This window comes from Lithobates pipiens, unplaced genomic scaffold, assembly GCF_037356315.1.
Source record: "Lithobates pipiens isolate NorthernLeopardFrog02 unplaced genomic scaffold, aLitPip1_a1.2 Scaffold_19, whole genome shotgun sequence".
In the NCBI taxonomy this organism is placed as follows: domain Eukaryota; kingdom Metazoa; phylum Chordata; class Amphibia; order Anura; family Ranidae; genus Lithobates; species Lithobates pipiens.
Window position 1 is genome coordinate 402,863,271 of NW_027507764.1, and position 15,828 is coordinate 402,879,098.

Here is a 15,828-nt window from a genome sequence, read left to right on the forward strand (position 1 = left end):
TTTTATGTAAAGGATAAGTTCACTTTACTTTACTTTGCTACTTCTTCTTTTTTTTTTTTTTTGCAGGTAAAAAATGTGCATTTGTTTTATGTTGCAGGAGCCTGTAAAGCATTGCACCGGCAATCAGTGGATTGCTGGTGCCACGCAGGTCTCCTGCAGATCTGCTCCATGTCATATGAGGAAGCCAACACCTTGTGACAGTTAGCCCTTGTACACACGGTCGGACATTCCGACAACAAAATCCATTGGATTTTGTCCGAAACTTGTGTTGCATACACACGGTCGGACAAAGTTGTCGGAAAATCCGATCGTACGTAACGTGATGCCGTTATTTCGTTACGACGGGACTACGTTCAGGCTAGTAGCCAATAGCTTTGGTCTAGGGATTTGATCTGAGCATGCGTGGCACTTTGTCTGATTGGAATTCTCTACACACAATCGGACAAAGTCCGATCGGATCATGTTGTCGGAAAGTTTTATAGCCCAGCTCTAAAACTTTGTCCGTCGAATATTCTGATGGAAACAGTCCGATGGAGCCCACACACAGTCGGATTATCCGATAACACGGTCGGATCTGACATTTTCCATCTGAATGTCCGACCGTGTGTACAAGGGTGAAGACTTGAACTATCACAGCGCTGTGGTAGTTCATTGAAAACTACAAGCTGACAGCCGCAGCCGGTTTTTCATTCAGAGGACACTGAATGAGTGACGTTGGCGGATTTTTTTTTATCCCCTATTGTGGCAGCAGACATGGAGAGAAGATTCCCAGTCTGCTGTTACAGTGGGGATCAGGGGGTGGGGATTTCACTGGGCCTGGTACGTTCATAACTTTTTACATGTTGTAAACTTCTCCTTTTAATCAGTGCTAGACCTTGCAAATCAGTTGTGCTGACCGCAGAGCCAATAGGCTGACTCAGTGGAAGCATGTGTCCGACCTCCACAAGAGTCCTGCCCCCCCCCCCCTTACAGAAAGCTAGGGTCTTTATCTGTAGCATGTTGGGGCAGACTTTTGTATGTAGGCTATAACAGCTTTCTTATTTTCTGAGAAACGGGTTAACGGGTACAAAGTTGCCCTGCATTATCATATGGAGGAGCAAAAACATTATGCAAGGCAAGTGAGAGAGAAAAGGGCACCAACTGGGCAGACTAGTGACCAAGCGAAAAGTGCCCAAAAGGGAAATTTGTGGTTATAGTGATGAAGTATTACAACACCCAGTGTTAGCCAGGACAAAAAATCTTCTCAGCAGGGTTTCTTCTTTCAAAGCAAAAATAAGTAGAAAAGGGGGGGTACAGATGAAAAATAAAAAAGAAAGTATCCCACAGTTCGACAATCAGTAATTACACCCCTATTTCAGTGGCGAAGGCGAGATTTTAAAATATTAAAAACAACAAGGAAGTCCACACCGACTCTTAAATTACAGTACACCCAGTGAGTGATTGGTGAATCTTAACTTGAGTCACCAAACCCAACATAAAATTGGAAAAAATAAAAAATCCCCTGATCAAAAGAATCTTTTTCTAAACATTAATAAACATCAACTCCAAACGTAAAAATAAACTTTATATAAAATCTGTGAAAATTATTTATTCTTTTTATAGTATGTGTGAAAGGGGGGGGAAGAGAGAGAAGAGTTTGTGCACTTAATAGTGTAAAAATCAAAAATAAATGTAAAAGGCCTCTAAGGGCCACACTGCCACCAAGTACTTTGTGACAATCATTGCAAAAAAAGTTTGTGTGTATATACGTGTGTGTGTGTGTATGTATGTATGTATGTATGTATGTATGTATGTATGTGTATATATATATATATATATATATATATATATTATACATTTTTTATTAATATATAAAACCCCCCCCCCCCCCCCCACACTTTTTTGCGAATGATTGTCACAAAGCACTTGGTGGCAATGTGGCCCTTAGAGTGTATGTGTGGATAGATAGATAGATAGATATATTATGGGTGAAGGTGAGTATAGTGGTGATGGCGTCAGGATTACCAATTGCTGGCATCAAAGATGGGTTTGATGAACTGAGAACTAAACACTTTGTCTATAGGATGGTCCTTCCAATAGAGTTTATTGGGTTCATAAGATCAACGCCCCTCGAATTAGAATAGCCAGGCATTCTTCGAAATTCGGTCCGTTTCTGCTGAACTGGCTGTGTTTTTGATCCATGTATGGCCAGCTTTAAATTTCAGGAACCATATATACACTTAACAGTGTGCTAGTATTTTCAGAGAGTTGCAAGAGTTAGGCACAAAAAACATTTTATTTTTAGTTCTGGTCTACTTTAACTGCTTTTTGGGGCTCCAATACAGATTTACCCTCACTTCCTGTCCTATTGTTTTACCAGACAGTAAGTGGGAAAACTCTCCAACAGCAACGCAGATAGAAAATTTATATTTTTTTTTTCGTCCATGCATACAAACCTTGTCTGTAGTCAGTCTTACAAGTGGGGAAAATATGGCAAACCCATTTTATAATTAAGAGAAACCCTTGAGTCGTTATGTTCACTTACTTGGTGCTACTGATTGCTGTTTAAGATTGTGTTCATTTCTGCAGCATGTGCGGCTTGCTGTGCCTTAATTTGTTGTTTCTGGAAAGTTGTAGTAATTTGATCTGTAAGATTGTTCTGGGAATAAAGCTGGGCTTTGACTGGGAAGAGGTCAGTTTGCGCAAAATACACATTTTATGACCTCTGTACACATTTTAGATGCTATTTTCAGAGTAAAGAATCCCATATAATCAATTCCTGACTGAACATTTTTCATGCATTTAAGTGTGATTAGCCACACAGGAAGATGTGTTTTTTTTTCCTCCTTTTCTTTTTCTTATCTGCCTTCTGTATGAGGACGTGAAAGCTGAATGACAATAATTGATGTACTTAATGCAAGGAGAGGAGGGCTGGTGATGACACAATCTCCACCTCATCCAGTTAGTGGCGGTTAGCAACCCGCTAATCGCAGTCTGCCCGTTGATTGCGGGCAGGCTGCTGGTAGTTTAGTGATTCTGTTTGCCGACCCCCTGGACTGCTCCTCTCACATTGCACACCAATGTAGGGAGTAACTACTTGGTGTGCTGTGCTGATCCCGGCTGGCCCTTCTCGCACGTCTATCCCAGGCGCTAGTGTGTGTGACATCAAAGGGGATGGACGAGAGTGGAGGGCCGACCGACGCCAGCGTGCCAGGGGCAAGAAGAGTACTGTCAGCACTTCCCTTCTCTGCCCACACTTCTCTTTTGTGTACCCACACCACTGCTCTATTGACTTCACTCATCTTCTGCCCTACCAGTTGTCAGCATCCACTGCCTTGCTGACCCTTAATGACCGCCCGACACACTGCTCAGCCTTTTACTGACCTTTTTACGCTGTCCTGCATTCAGGCCTGAGACTACACCCTGTTCCAAATTATTATGCCAATGCTATTTTTCTCATTTATCTAAATGATTGATTAAGAGAACAATTCAAATTGTATTGAACAAACCTCCTAATCACTTTTTATTTTTATTTTTTTCCTTTTTCTTTTTGGGGAAAAAAACCCCAAAAACGTACAATGCACTGTTCCTAATTATTACGTGCAGTAAGTTTCAGAACACTTTATAGGTTGTAAAGAACGGAAAATTGTCATTTGTTTGCAGCATATTTACTGAAATCAAAAGCTATTTCTATCAAACTTTGAACAACATTTTAACTTTTTAAACATTTTAACAGGTCACGTTACATTTTAATATTGGACCCCTTTTTTTGATAGCCGCTTCACAAGACTTGCATCCATTGAACTTGAGTTTTTTTTTTTTTTTGGACAGTTTTTCTGCTTGAATTTTTGTTTGCAAGATGTCGCAATAGCCTCCCAGAGCTTCTGTTCGGATGTAAACTGCCTCCCACCCTCAGCTCTTTTGCTTGAGGATGCTCCAAAGGTTCTCAATAGAATTGAGGTCAGGGGAGGATGGAGGCCACGCCATGACTTTTTCTCCTTTTTATCCCCATAGCAGCCATTGATGCAGAAGTATTCTTTGAAGATGATTTTATTACAGAAAGCATAGTTCTTCCTTCTGTACCAGGGAAGGAAGTGGTCAGTCAGGAACTCCACATACTTTGCAGAGGTCATCTTTACACCTTCTGGGACCCTAAAGGGGCCGACCAGCTCTCTTCCCATGATTCCAACCTAAAGCATTACTCCACCACCGCTTTGCTGACGTCACAGCCTTGTTGGAACAGGGTGGCCGTCCACCAACCATCCACTACTCCATCCATCTGGACCATCCAGAATTGTATGGCACTCATCGGTGAACAGGACTGTTTGAAAATTAGTCTTCATGTATTTTTCTGCCCAATGCAGCTGTTTCTGCTTGTGAGCATTGGTTAGTGGTGGCGGAATGGAAGGTTTATGCACAGTTGCAAGACTCTGGAGGACTCTACACCTTGATGTCCGTAGGACTCCAGAGGCACCAGCAGCTTCAAATATCTGTTTGCTGCTATGTAATGGTGTGTTGTCAGCTGCTCTCTTGATCTGATGCATGGATCTGGCAAAAATCTTCTTCAATGTGCCTTTATCTGCACGAAACCTGTCTGTGCTCTGAATCTGCCACAAATCTCTTTAATAGTGTGATGATCACGCTTACGTTTTCGTGAAATATCGAATGTTTTCATACCTCATCCAAGGAATTCAACTATTTCACTCGTTTCGGCAGCAGAGATCCTTTTTGCTTCCCCATATTGCTTGAAAATGGTGCTCTGCTTAATAATGTGGAATACCCTCCTTTTAGTAGCTTTTCCTTTCGTTGGGCTCACCTGGCAATCTAATTATCACAGGTGTCGGAGATTGTTTTCAGTGATCAATAGATTCCTGAGACACAATGCCATCCATGAGTTAAACTGGAAAACAAAATAGTTATTATATCTTTGTGACACTGAAATAGAATTTGCATAATAATTTAGAACAGGGTATAGTCGAGTAAGTCAGCCTGCAGTACCAGGTGTTCTGCCTTTTGTGGGGCTTTTGCCTCAGACTTGTGGGGGTGACCAATTACAGGCGATCCCCGGGTTACAATCAAGATGGGGTCTGTGGGTTTGTTAAGTTGAATTTGTTTGTAAGTTAGAACAGGTAAATTTCTTTATCATACATCATGGGACACAGAGCCTTAAGTAATTAATGGGTTATAGGCCACCTTCAGGTGTTAAACCCAATCAAGGATGTTCATTCTCCATATAAATCCTCCTCCTTCCAGGAGCACATCAATTTTTTTACCAGTGTTTAAGGTGTTAGTCACGAGGGAAATATGCTCTGAAGAGCTCCACTGGAGGGATCCATGCTGGCTTTAAATAGCCTCCATAAAGACCAAATTCATCCAAAGTGCCACTAAGGCCTAAAAGTATGGTACCTGGGGCCTCGTATCTGAAGCATGAGGTTTTGCCGGTGACGCCTCTTAAGGCCCATACACACGATCAGACTTTTTGACAACAAACATGCAAATTAGCTGTTTTGGAGCAACATCGGACCGTGTGTACGCTGCATCGGACAAACTTTTTTAGTTATCATCTGGCTTTTGTTGGCTGTGCGAACAGACAAACTTTCTGGCAACAAAAGTCCGATGGAGCAAAGTCTGATCGTGTGTACAGAAAACCATAGGACTTTTGTACAAAGTACAAACAGGCATGCTCAGAACCAATGCAAAAGATCAGACAACAATACAGAAGTTGACCACAGGTGGCGGTAAAGAGCAGAAAAACCACGTGATTTGGTGAAAGTTGGCTGAAAAATTCCTGCTGTGTGTATGCAATACAAGTTCAGGGCCGACGCCCTTTGTACAAAAATCCAAGGGAAAGTTTGTACAAAGTCCTATCGTGTGTATGAGGCTTTAGTGGTGCTGGAACCCAGGGCTTGGTCTTGCTACATTGCCTAAAGCTTCCTCATGGGGTGTTTTACAGGTCCAAAGGTGTTGGAACCCTGTTTTAGGGACCTGGTCCTTGATGGGTGAAGGCTGGATTGTCTGTTAAGCAAATCCAGCGGGGATAAGGTAAGGGAAGAAATTTGGGTATTAAAAATGCCTATGTATGTCTTCCATTAGGGAAAAAAAAAAAATTCCCGATGCCTTCATGGCAGCACACACTGGGTTGTGACTCCGTCCCCACAACCTGACAGGATTGGTTTAACTATAAATTTGAAGGGGAGACACCCCGCTGCATTCTCTTTTTTATTTTTTTTTTTTTTTTTTTTTTTTTTATCCTCACCTGACAGGTTGGATGAACAGGTTTCTCCGAATTTACAGATGAATAAGCCTCTTGCCGCAATCGCCCCAGCAGGTTCAAGCCTCTCCTGTTTGGAAGTTCCTCCTGTACAGTCTCTAAAGGAGCTTCTATGGAGGGAACTCCTGTTCTGGTGGTCTCGGGGGGGGGGGGGGGGCGTCTGGATTTTGGCATTTTATAAGCTTTAAAGAAGCTTCTCCTGTTTGCAGTGGACTTCCTATTTACTTAATTTTTTTTTTCCCCCTGGTTTTTGTTTCTCTTATTAATTTCTTATTTTACTCTGGGTCTGCTGGTCCTTGCTGTCCTCTGCCGTGCTGTCATCATGGCCTCCGCCATCCTTTCCATTGCTCTGAGCAAGTGCAGAGCAAGTGCAGAGTCAGGTCAGTTGATGCTGCGATATCCAGTGTGAATAAAGGCCTAACTTGTCCAGTAGACCATGCACAGATGCTTAAAGGGGTTGTAAAGGTAAACATTTTTTGTTCTTTTCTATGCGTTAAGGTGAAAACACATGTGATAGTGCCGCCCCCTGCCTGACCCCTCAAAAGTCCCGCGCTCGCCTCCAACATCCTCTTCGTCACTCAGCCTAGCCGCTGATTGGCTAGAGTAGATGGATTAAAAGCAGCGCAGCCATTGGCTCGCACTGCTTTCAATCACATCCAATGACGTGGTGTGCAGGGGGGCACGGGCCCGAGTGATGCAGTGAGTGCCTATAGCCGCTGGCTGTATCACGGGAGCATGCCCGCAAGTACTTCTCACCATGCGAGGGAGCATGCATGAACGTGAGAAGTACTTGCGGGGGGGAGCCAAGACAGCCGCTGAGGGACCCCAGAAGACCAGGTTCGAGGCCACTCTGTGCAAAACGAGCTATACAGTGGAGGTAAGTATAACATGTACCTTGTAACTTTTTATTTTTTTTTAAATCCCTTTACAACCACTTTAAGGAGCCAACAGATAAGGAGTTGGAATCCCTGTTAAGATTTACTTTTTCCATGACAGGTGCCACTACTCAGTCTGCAGTCTCTACAATAAGCGTCTGTCAATCCCTAAAGGACCAATTTATACAGGCCCTTGGAGAGCTTCCTGCGCAACAAGCTCGGGATTTAGCTGAACTACTAAAAACATTATGCTTTGCCATAGATGCTATTAAAGTTTCTATTCACCAGGCGTTCTGCCTTAAGCTTATGCATGTGCAAATGCTTAGAATCCTGTGGTTAAAAATTTTGGTCAACTGAAGCACCATGTAAAGGCCTCCTAACTGGGCTCCCTTTTCATAAGGAGTGGCTATTTGAAGAAGACTTGGACAAATATATCCAAACAATTTCTAGTGGGAAAAGTACTCTTGCCAGTCGAGAGAGAATAAACACCCTTCATTTAAACGACCCTTTCCCCTACTCCAGAGGCCGTCACTCTAGAGGAAAATCTCAGTTACCCTCAAAAGAAGTCCTGGGGTTGAATCCTAAAGCCTCATCATGAACAGGCAACCCCCCTCACCAAGGTGGGGGTAAAGACTTCTGCTGTTTTCAGTCTGGAAAGTAGAAATTTAGGACAGATGGGTCATCTCCACGGTAACGCTGGGGTACAAACTGGAATTTTGGGACTTTCCACCGTCTCGTTTCCTGAGGTCAAGTGTTCCTAAAGATCTAGAGAAAACACAAACTGTTTCAGGCACTGGACCAATTAATATCTCAAGGGGTGATCATACAGATCCCCACAAAAGAGCAGGGTTTGCGGTTTTATCCAAACTTTTTTGTGGTACTGATACCAAATGGAGATGTCAGACCCATTCTAGATCTAAGAAATCTAAATCTGTTCCTGAAGATCCACTCCTTTAGAATGGAGATGATCAGGTCAGTCGTTTGTCTTTCTAAGAGGAGAACTTCTCGCATCAATCGACATCAGGGATGCATATCTGCATGTCCCTATGTTTCCCGCTCATCAAAATTTTCTGCGGTTCGAGATAGGACAGCAGCATTTCCAGTTTGTAGCCCTGCCCTTTGGGCTAACCACAGCACCATGGGAGTTCACCAAAGTGCTGGTCCCACCTCTAGCCAGGTTAAGGGCACAGGGCATAACAGTTGTTGCATACCTAGACGATCTTTTACTAATTGTCGTGGCCTATTTGGAGAAAAGCGTATGCACTACAACTAACTATCAGAGGAGTTGGGTTGGATTCTCAACCTAGAGAAATCTTCCTTAATTCCGCTAAAAAAGGCTGCAGCATTTGGGTCTGATCATAAACACAGCCCAGGGTAAGGTGTTCTTGCCTCAGGCAAAGATCAACTCCATAAGAGAGTTGATGTGGATGGTCAGGGCAAATGGCGATCCCTCCATTCGCCTTTGCATGAGGTTGCTAGGAACCATGGTGGCTTCATGCAAAGCGGTTCCCTATGTCCAGTTTCCAGAAAGGAAAATCCTTCAGACCAGTCATCTGGAAAGTGGTAACGATGGATGCCAGCCTTTCAGGCTGGGGAGCAGTACTAGAAAATACAATTGTCTGGGACAGGGATCAAGAGCCGAAAGAACCTTGCTCATCAATATCCTAGAGATTCAGGCAGTACGTCAGGCTCTAAAGACCTTGACTTTCAGGTTACGGGATTGTCCTGTCAGGATTCAATCCAACAATGCCACAGCTGTGGCCTATATCAATCACCAAGGGGACACCAAAGGTCTAAGTGCAGAGAGAGGTGAACCATATTCTAACTTGGACAGAAAGGAATGTTCCGTGCCTATCGGCAGTCTTCATTTCGGTAGTAGAGGATTGGCAGGCGGACTACTTGAGTCACCAGCAGTTATTCCCAGCGGAATCGTCTCTTCACCCAACATATTTCAGGCTATTTGCCAAAGATGCGTGACTCCAGATGTACATCTTCTAGCATCCAAGTTCAACTTTAAGTTAGTCAACTTTGTGGCCAGAACAAGGGATCCATTTGAATGCGGAATGGGTTGGTGACCTCATGGGATCAATTCTCACTGATCTATGCATTCCCCCCCTATTCAGTTGCTGCCTTGACTTTTATTTGCAGGATCAAGCTGGAAAGAAATCTGGTAATTCTGGTGGCACCAGCATGGCCCAGAAGGTCATGGTATGCAGAAATCGTAAAGATGGCAGTGGAGGGCCTATGGTCCCTCCCACTAAGACCAGATCTGCTCTCACAGGGACCGATATGCCATTCTACCTTATGGTTTCTAAATGTAACGGCTTGGCTATTGAAACCAACATTCTGAAGAAACGTGGGCTTATCTCTACCCTGATTAACGCAAGGAAGCCAGCTTCCAGAAATGCAAGAATTGAAAGGCAAGAATTCTGCCTATGATATATCTCAGAGGGTGCCAACCCTTGGATTCACACCAGGAAACATAATTCCTCCAGATAGATAGATAGATAGATAGATATAGAGAGATTTTGACCGGCTCTCTATGGAGTCGGTTCAGATATCTCTGCAGCAGCTCCAGTGCATTTTGCTCATTCGGGCTAAAATCGGACCTGAAACGATGAATCGGCACACACTGGACCCCTGTTGTGAGCTGCATGTGGCTCATATGTGAACCAAGCCTTAAAGCAGAACTCCGGGCAAAAACTTTTTTTTCCCCAAGTTCTCATTGCTGAACTCCTACCTTCACCAACTTTCATCTATGTTCTTCTGAGCTCTGTAGTTCCTCTTCAATAGCCTGCTGAACTTGCTGAAAAAACTTTACTGCCTGGTGATTTCCAGTTTGCAAGTCCGCTGGCTGCTATCCCTCCAGTAACCTCAGCCAGTGGTCTGACACACCCCCTTGTAATCCTCCTGAAAGCGAGCAGGAAGTTGTACTTGACCTGGCTCACTATAGTGGGCGGAGGGGGCCTCGCAGCCCCCGGTCTGTGCCACCCATAGCAGTGGTGTCCTTCTCTGCACCGCCACCACCCACCATTTTTCTCCAGTGTGGGAAGAGTTACAGATCATCGGGATGACAGAGCGGATCTAAGGCTGACAGATCTGTATGTGAGGACACTGCTCGTCGTACAGCCCTGCCTATTTGCATATTGGAACAGTGCGCTCTGTGCTCAGTCACAATTCCAGTGCAGAGAGGCGAGGCTGTACGACAGGCGGTGTTCTCACATACAGATATGTAAATGGTAAAGTGAAGCAGCGCTATAAACTATAACGAATACTAAAACAATTTAAGCCCTATATAAAAATAAAGGGCAAATGTGATAAATCCTATGTCAATGTGCAAAAGTGCAATCCTATATCATCAAAAATAGTTCAATGACCACAGAAAAAATGTGCATCAAATATCACAATGATTGAGAGTCTCTTCAATTGTGCACGATAGGTGCAAAAGCAGGAGGGGGAGGGAGAAAGTGTCCAAGTGCAAATCGGCAGGATAGGTTGTTATGATAGCCTGTAGATAACCTTCAGCAATCCACACCCAGCGTGTTCTAGCCTCTCACCTTAGGGATAGACGCCAATGGGTCTAGTTATGCATCAAGATGTTGGATCCTGGTGAACCGTGCTGTCTTCCTCTTCAATGGAAATTTCCCAGTAGGATAAGGAACTACTAAAGCCTCAAGGAATGGATGGGTTTTTTTTTTTCCCATGTGATCCACCACAAACTCTTCTATGCATTAGGATAAAAAGCCTCCTGTGTGCCCCCCCCCCCCCCCCAAAAAAAAAAAATTACTTGCGCTCCATCTCAATCCAGTGATTTTTACACAAGAGACTCAGTTGTCCAGGACTCCCTCTCTTCATTGGCTGTGACGGCAGCATTGGCTCCCGCTGCTGTCACTCAAAGTGAGTGAGCTAATTAAGGGGAGAGAGAGGACGGGCCGCAGCTCCGTGTCTAACTGGACACATGGAGCCGCATTTGGCTCGGTGCCGCAATAGCAAGCTACTTTCTGTGTCAACACTCAGCAGGAGGGAGGGGCCACAAGCATCAGGGAGGGAACCGTGATGAGGCTGCTCTGCACAAAACCATTGCACAGAGCAGGTAAGTAAATCATGTTTGTTATTTTAAACAAAATAAATCCAGTCTTTTAGTATCGCTTTTAAAAAAACATTGTTACGGCTTGAGTATTTTAAAAGCACTTGTGTGTAAGCCAATTTTCCATGCACGCATAGGCCGAGAAAAACATGCTGAACTGCAGAGAAAAGCATGGAACTTGCATAAACTTTAAACATGTCTAGTATTTTTAGCGCTAATGCATTCCAATGGCCACAATAAATTTAAAGTAGTTTTATAAACCTTCACATTTTAATTTTTTTTAAATAACAAACATGTTACCTGTATAGTCAGTGTTTTATCTGGCGCTCCAGGTGGAGTAATCCTTAGGAGTATAGTCTGCGGCTGTAATAGCTGGATGGTGATGTATCCATATAAAGGGGTGTTAAGGGTTAAAGGGGAAGGCAGCCATCCTTTCAGAGTCTGTCCAGAGCGCTGCAAGACATGTAAGGAAAAAAACAGAGGGGGAGGCGCCAAACCGGGGTGTAGTATTAAAATGATGACTTTAATGGGATAAGATTAAAAGCGCTTACAAAATGATAGATCATTGTGTTTCTTCAGAAGCAAAGGAACCAAGCAGCTCACAGCTGTGTGGAGCTGCTTGGTTCCTTTGCTCCTTAAACACTGTGATCCATTCCAGCCAGCTTCTCAATCCTTTCCTTTCCAGCTATCTGGAACAGTGGTGGGACCCACAGAGCCATGTGGAATGCCAGGACTGCACTTTCCTTTGACGAGCATGCATCTTCTATCATCTTGTGTGGGTGTTTTTTTTTTTTTTTTTTTTTTTTTTTTTTTAATCTTATCCTATTAAAGAGGAAGTAAACTCTCCCACTCTGATGCTGCTTTTTATTTGGTCCATTATAATAAGTCATTATCAGACTATAGCCACTGTAATCCAGCCCAAATCGCATATTACTTGCGGTTTAACCACTTTCAGACCGGACCAATTTGCTGGTCAAAGACCAGACCACTTTTTGCGATTCGGCACTGCGTCGCTTTAACTGACAATTGCGCAGTCGTGCGACGTGGCTCCCAAACAAAATTGACGTCCTTTTTTTTTTCCCACAAATAGAGCTTTCTTTTGGTGGTATTTGATCACCCTTGCGGTTTTTTATTTTTTGCGCTATAAACAAAAATAGAGCGAAATTTTGAAAAAAACGCATATTTTTTACTTTTTGTTATAATAAATATCCCCCAAAAATATATAAAAAAAAGTTTTTCCCTCAGTTTAGGCCGATACGTATTCATCTACATATTTTTGGTAAAAAAAATCGCAATTAGCGATTATTGATTGGTTTGCGCAAAAGTTATAGCGTTTACAAAATAGGGATAGTTTTATAGCATTTTTATTAATAATTTTTTATTTATTTTTTTACTAGTAATGGCGGCGATCAGCGATTTTTTTTTTTTTTTTTTTTTTTTTTTTTTTTTTTTTTTATTGTGACTGCGACATTGTGGGGGACCCATCGGACATTTTTGACACATTTTTGGGACCATTGTCATTTATACAGTAATCACTGCTATATAAATGCAGTGATTCCTGTGTAAATGACACTGGCAGTGAAGGGGTTAACCAGTGGGTGGCAGTGAAGGGGTTAACCAGTGGGTGGCAGTGAAGGGGTTAACCAGTGGGTGGCAGTGAAGGGGTTAAGTGTGAGGTTTTTTTTTTCTTGAGACGATCGCGGGGATGCCCGCAGCGATCGTGTCCGCGGGTCCCGTGACTGGACTCACGGGGGTCCCGACCAGCGCGGGAGAGCGCCGGCGCGCTCCCGATGGCAGGGCGGCATTGAATATTGGACGTACCTGTACGCCAATATGCCTGTCCGTGCCATTCTGTCGACGTACATCGTCGTGCGCTGGTCGGGAAGTGGTTAAAGAACCTTTAAAAAAAACTTGTTTCCAGGGGTTAGGCAGCGCCATCTTAAGTATTATTTTCTGAGTCCATAGTGGAGTGTATTTCTGCCCTTACATTGAGCACTTCCTGTACTGTTAACCAAGCCTCCTTCTCAATCCAACGTTTCTATGGCAACCCTGCTTCCCTGTTCACAGCTTACTTGTTTATTTCATAGTATTAACTTGATGTCTAATGTTTCCGTTTGTCAGACTTATCAGCTTCAGGTGATAAGACTGCATTATTGGCTAAGTTTAGACTGTATGTCATGTCACATGGTGTGTAGGAGGAAGCTCTGAGTGATTAGCAGAGTTCAGAGCTGTGCCGTAGGAAGTCCTGATAACGGATGGATAAGACAGAGAGCCTGCCTTAAATCAGGGGAGATCTGGGCATGATCAGTGACTTCATTCTACAGAACAACAAGGATTACAACAATACTAAGCAAGTAAGGAGATATCTACAAGCAGTGTTCATTAGGGTTTTTATGTTGATTTACATGGGACAAAGTTGTGGGGGAGGGTTTACAACCACTTTAAAGTCGTCAGTGAGCGATGACACCAAATTTGACACACCTGCTCCCGAGACCTTGTACCACTGAGTCACATGACACCCCGGGGAGGGAAAATGGCTAATTGAGCCCAATTTGGCCATTTTCACTTGGGTATACTCACTTTTGTTGCCAGTGGTTTACACATTAAAGCGGAGGTCCACCCTAAAGTGGACCTTCCGCTCATCGGAACCCCCCCCCCCCTCCGGCGCCACAATTGGCACCTTTCAGGGGGGAGGGGGGTGCAGATACCTGTACAGTACAGGTATCTGCACCCACTTCCGGGATAGCTCTCTGCGGAAAGGGGCATAGATTACGCCCCTTTCCGCAAGTGCCCGCCCCTTTCCGCAAGTGCCCCGCTGCCTGCTGGGAAACGCACAGATCCCAGAGGCAGCGGGGACCGTCCTTATTGCGCAGCGCGACTCGCGCATGCGCAGTAGGGAACCGGGAAATGAAGCCGAAAGGCTCCATTTCCTGATTCCCATACCCAAGATGGCTGCGGCAGGACCCGAGAGACGATCTAGAGATCGGCTTCGGGTGCCGACATCGCGGGCGCGCTGGACAGGTAAGTGTCACTATTTTAAAAGTCAGCAGCTGCAGTATTTGTAGCTGCTGGCTTTAAAAAAAAAAAAAAAAAAAAAAACGTGGAGTCCCGGCGGACTCCCGCTTTAATGGCTGTGTGTTGAGTTAATTTGAGGGGGCAGAAAATTTAAATTAAGCAAGCTTTACACTCATTGTAGCAAAGTGTCATTTCTTCAGTGTTGTCACATGAAAAGATATAATAAAATATTTACAAAAATTTGAGGTGTGTGTGTGTGTGTGTGTGTGTGTGTGTGTGTACTTACATTTTGTGCTCATAATTTTACATACCCTGGCAGAGTTTATGATTTCTTGGCCATTTTCATATAATATAAACAACACAAATACTTTTCTTTCACTCATGATTAGTGTTTGGCTGAAGCAATTTATTATCAATAACTGTGTTTACTCTTTTTAAATCCTAATCGACAGTAACTTCCCAAATTACCCTGATCAATAGTTTAACCTAGTTCCTAATACTGTATATTTCCTCCTTTAACATCAATGACAGCTTGAAGTCTTTTGTGTTATTTGTAAATGAGGCTCATTATCTTCTCGGATGGCAAAGCTGCCCATTCTTCTTGGCAAAAAGCCTCCAGTTTCTGTAAATTCTTGAGCTGCCTTGCATGAACTGCATGTTTTGAGATCTCCCCAGAGTGGTCCAATGATATTGAGGTCAGGAGACTGAGATGGCCACTCCAGAACCTTTTTTCTTTATTCTGCTGTAGCCAATGACAGGTTGACTTGGCCTTGTGTTTTGGCTCATTGTCATGTTGGAATTTCCAAGTACATCCCATTTGCAACTTCCTGGCTGTTGAATGCAAATGTTCCTCTAGTATTTTTTGATAACATATGGCATTCAACTTGCCATCAATTTTGACCAAATTTCCTGTGCTTTTTGTAGCTCACACATCCCAAAGCATCAGCGATCCACCTCCGTGTTTCACAGTAGGAATAGTGCGCCTTTCATCATAGGCCTTGACTCCCCTCCAAATGTAGCCTTTATGGTTGTGGCCAAAAAGCTAAATTTTACTTTTTTAATAGCCATTCAAACCCCCTTGTGTCAACTTGCGTGCATGTTATCAGTCCAAAATCACCTGGGTATTGTAAACTTTTGATCAGGGTCATTTGGGTAGTTTCTGTTGCCATTATGATTTTAAAAAGAGTAAACACAGTTGATTTGATAATAAATGGTTTCAGCCAAACACTAACCATGAGTGACAGAAAAGTTTGTGTTACCATTCATATTCTCTGAAAAATAGCCAAGAAATCATAAATCCTGCCAGAGCATGTAAACTTATGACCACAGCTGTGTGTGTGTGTGTGTGTGTGTAAACATTTTTTGCCAGAAAATGTGTAATCTCTAACATTCCTCTTCTACATGTAAAAGTCGGCCTGATATGGAAGTGGTTAAGCAACTTTTTTTCCTGCCAAGCATTCTGGCATCTAGAGGGGCTTAAACAGATGCCCTGTGTGCATGAAGCCTTGTATCACTTTTTTAAGGCATCTTACTTCAGTAATTAAAACCAAAATATAAGGCTCCATGCACACATGACGTTCAAAAAAGTCTTTCTGGATGTT

At 43.4% G+C, this 15,828-nt stretch overlaps 1 protein-coding gene across 3 annotated transcripts in view; it reads left to right on the top strand.

Moving 5' to 3' along the window:
* Window positions 1–15,828, top strand: part of PTPN2 (protein tyrosine phosphatase non-receptor type 2) — a 127,872-nt gene that overhangs the window by 46,792 nt on the left and 65,252 nt on the right. The window lies entirely within an intron of this gene.